Source organism: Moschus berezovskii, chromosome 11, assembly GCF_049115385.1.
Source record: "Moschus berezovskii isolate FMDL1 chromosome 11, NW_MosBer_1.0, whole genome shotgun sequence".
Taxonomy (NCBI): domain Eukaryota; kingdom Metazoa; phylum Chordata; class Mammalia; order Artiodactyla; family Moschidae; genus Moschus; species Moschus berezovskii.
The window spans coordinates 63,063,448-63,067,866 of record NC_142470.1 but is presented as its reverse complement, the minus strand read 5'-3'; positions in this window follow the sequence as shown (position 1 = coordinate 63,067,866).

The following is a 4,419-nucleotide window of genomic DNA, read 5'->3' as shown; positions in this document are numbered from 1 at the left end:
TCTTAATTCTGCAGCCTCCAAATTTCCCCTTCTCACAAAAGTAGAGACTTGCTGGATCTTTTTAACGTATGAATTTCATTGACATGAACCTGAAGGTAGAAATCCTGAGAAGTAAGGACACGCTGGCACCTGGCTGGTTCATTTTCTCTTTGTGTTCTTTTCACTGTAGATTTTCCCTTAGAAGGACAAGGTGCGGTGGTCTTTGAGAGGTGACAGAAGAAGCCACTGTCGGAGCTCACCTGTGGAGCAAGGTGACTTCCTGGGCAGCTGTACCAGGAACTGGACTTCTGAAGGGCTACAGAGCTCTGCTTTGCAGCTATTATGCAATGGTTGAAGGCTGCCCAGAGCATAAGACCAGTGCAAAAATGGTGAAACTCAATGTTTCTCAAGATCACGAGTGTGCAGTACCGTTGCTGTGAGACTCAACGGTCTACTGCACAAGGGCCCTGACATTTCTCTTAGCGTCACATCCCTAGAGCCATCCAAGTTGTCACAAACAACAGAACTTCCTCCTTTTCATGGCTGAATAACCCTGCATTTTATGTACAGCTACCATATTTTCTTCATTCTTGATCCCTTGATGGGCACTTAGGTTGCTTCCATGTCCTCACTATTGTAAATAGTGCTACAGTGAACATTGCGGGGGAAGGGGATGCATGTATCTTTTCGAGTTTGTATTTTTGTTTTCTTCAGATAAATACCTAGAAGTAAAAATGCTGGATCATATGGGAATTCTGTTTTTAACTTTTGGAGGGACCTCCATACCTTTTTTCATAGTGGCTGCACTAAGTCATATCCCCGCCAAGTGTAGGGGGCTCCCTTTTCTCTGCATCCTCGACAGCATTTGTTATTTCTTGTCTTGGTGGTGGTGGCTGTCCTGACAGCTGTGAGGTGGTACCTCACTATGGTTTGGACTTGCATTTCCCTGGTGATCAGGCCCTGTGACGTTGAACCTCCTTTCCTGTGCCTGTTGGCTGTACGTCTTCTTCGGGAAAATGTCTATCTTGACACTGCCTCTTTATATGTATTTTTTTCTTCAATTAGGTAGGTTGCCTCTTCATTTTGGTGGTGGTTTCTTTTGCTGTGCAGAAGATTTTTAGTTGGGTATATTCCCACTTGTTTATGTTTTGTTAGTTGACTGTTCTTTGGATGTTAAATTTAAAAAGTCATCAGCAAGATTGATGTCAAGGACCTTACTGCCTGTCTTTCCTTCTAGGTGTCTTATGGCTTCCTGGCTTATGTTCAAGACTTTGATCAATTTTGAGTTAATTTTGTTGTGAGGTCAGACAATGTCCAGTTTCATCTCTTTGCAAGGAGCAAATTTCTAACACCACTTATTGACCAGACTGTTCTTTCTCCATTGTATATTCTTGCCTTCTTTATCATAGATTAAGTGACCATATATGTGTGGGTTTATTTCCAGGCTCACAATTCTGTTCCACTCATCTATGTGTCTGTTTTTATGCCAGTACCATATTGTTTTTGATTACGATAGCTTTGTAGTATAGTTTGATATCATGGTGTGTGATGCCTCCAGATTTGTTCTTCTTTCTCAAAATTGATTTGGCTATTTGAGTTCTTTCCTGATCTTTTAGGATTGTTTCTCTATTTCAGTGAAATGCATCATTGGAATTTTTATAGAGATGGCCTTGAATCTGTACGTTGTTTTAGACAGTATGGACATTTAAAAATATTAACACTATGACCCTCTGAAGTTACACTACTTACTTGTTACTTGTCTGGTTTTCCACAAGATTGTGGGGACTCAGAGTACTATCCAGCAGCGTGTGTGCATGCTAAGTTGCTTCGGTTGTGTCAGACTTTGCCCAGCAGTAGTAAGAATCTAATAAATAACTGTTGGATGAATGAATGAACTAGTGCCTCAAGGAAAGAACATGACTCCCAGAAGCAGAAATGAAGATGTGAATGGTGTTGCCAAGTGGGTAATATTTACATTCACCACGTCTCCAAGGCTGTTTCGGGTTTGATCCCCACTGAGCAGAGGGTGGGGCTGAGACCCTGGCTCTGGCATGAGCGCACTGCCCCTGCTTCGATGTCATCGGTCTTACCAGAGCCTCACGCAGCTGTCACTGGCCAGGTTCACGACCGGCAGGCACCATGCTCCCCGGGCCCCAGCCCCCGAGGGAGGGGCCCCCTACTCCCCTGGCACGTGTTTGCAGATCACTGTGTGCTGGCACCTTGACCATGTCCTTTGATGTTTTGTTCAGAAGAAACATGATCCCTCTGTGTGACACGTGTCCAAATGAATCGCCAGGGTGCTCAGCTCGAGGCAGCCATGGGGCCAGCTAGAGGTCTAGGCCCTGGACTCACAGTCCCCACCTTGCGTGTTTTTCATCTGTTCCATTGGGTTTTTCTTTGATTACTTTATTTTGTGTCTGTCTGGGAAAAACTACTCAAGATAGAAAATTCATTAGCACTATCCTGAGCATATTGCCTGAATTTTAAATGCAAACACTGATGAGTAAGACGCCTGCAATATGCCTTAAGGGCCTTCTGCTTCTCTCAAAATGCCTGTCTAAAGGGGGCCCTCTGAGTTATAGGGAACAGGCCCCTGACCACTGTGGGTGTCCACAGTGGTGAGATTAGTGAGATTTCCGCCTTGCAGAAGGCACCTTGTAAAGGCAGTAATTTAAAGGTATTTGTTGCTGACAGCATTTTGACACAGGATCATATCTGCTCATCCCATAATCTGACAGATTACAGAGAAAAGCAAATTTGATTCCACCCAGTGGCTGAGGGAATAAAATCCCAGAGAGGCGAAGGGACTGGCCCAGAGACACACAGCTCCTGTGGCTGAGCCAAGTTCAGACCGGTCCAGTACCTGCCCACTCGGCCACACCACCCAGGAGACAGGCAGAGACCATTCGGAAAGTCTTAGGCTTGGAAATTCCATGAACCCATCAGAAATAACATGTGAATGTTTACCAAGTGCTGTGTACGTACCAGAACCTGCTTGTTCAACATTGACAGAGCATCTCTTGTACCGACTCCTGTTCTGGGCGCTGGAGACACATCAGTGACCACACTGATTCTCCACGTGTACACCTGCCTCTGCGGCGAACACCTGGGGCCCTCCTGTGCATTCCTGCCCCCCACCCATCACGTTCCAGCAGCACCTGCACCCGGTTACAATGACCCAGCATCCCCAGACGTGGCCAAGGTCCTAAGGGTGACACTGGGCTCCAGACAGAGGGGCAGGGCTCCCCTTGTCACCCACTGACCCTCCTTCCTTTAAGGCTCATCCCAGAGTCACCTCCTCGTACATCTCCAAGTCCTGGCCACAGTTCCCAGCCCAGGCTCCCATCACAGCATCATGAGGGGGAAGGCAGGGCAGAGAGGGGAGTCAGTGGGGCACTCAAGACCCAGGCCTTCCTCAGAGCAGCTGGGGGCAGGAAGAACCACAATGTCAAACAGCAGCTCCCTCGAGGGCAGAACCCAACCTCACCCCCGCCCCCCCCCCCCACACTGAGAGCATGTAGCACTTCCCTTCTGCTCGAGGCCCTGGGTCTCCACCACTTCCCACCAACCCTTATGCTTCTCTTTGTAATCATGCAGTGTCAGAACCTCATGGTTTTTAAATAGCCACTGGACCCCCAGCAGCCCCTACTCCTTTCCAGGCCAAGGACCACAGGTGTCTGGCCTTCACCAGCTCAGTTACTTCCAGCTGGTCCTGACACCTGGGGCTGCAGTGACATGGCCAGTATGGATGGACCAGGGGTTGGGGATGAAGGCTCATGGCATCCATTCCAGAAGCATGAAAGCAGGAGCAAAAACTCAGGGTTGACTTAGTTGGGGCTCTGGAAATAGTCAAAGGTCTACAGAAAGCCAGTGGACGTGCAATCCAGAAAGGGTGACTAGCAAGAGTGAATGCGGAACCCCGTCAGACCAGGAACTTGAGACTAGCCACAGCTCGCAGACAGAGGACAGACTCCGCTGGGGATGACTCCTATCTCTGCGGCTGTGTCAGACATCGGGAACAGCCTTTGCTCCGTGGTCTGTGGTTGACCCCGCCCTCTGCCTTCCACCTCACGAGGGACCAGGACCCCTGGGCCCGCGCATATCTGCTCAGTCTTTGAACCTAAGTTATAGACAGTACATGAATCCTATCAGATTCCTTTTTAATTTATTTAAGCCCCAAGGCGCCTGTCTTTCAAGTCTTTTGAAATTTTAGTTTGTATCCTGCTCATAAGCTAGCCCTCCCAGGTTTGTGTTCTTGGTAATTTCTAAGGCATCCTGTCTACGTCTTCTCTGAAATTATTGATTAAAAAATGTTCAGCAGAACTGGATCAATACAGAGCTTCCATGGGAGCAACCCTGGTTCTCTGGGTACATCCATCCTTCAAATGCACCCCCACAGAAGTCTTACACCCCAGACAGCTATGCCCAGAAAGCCAGTTG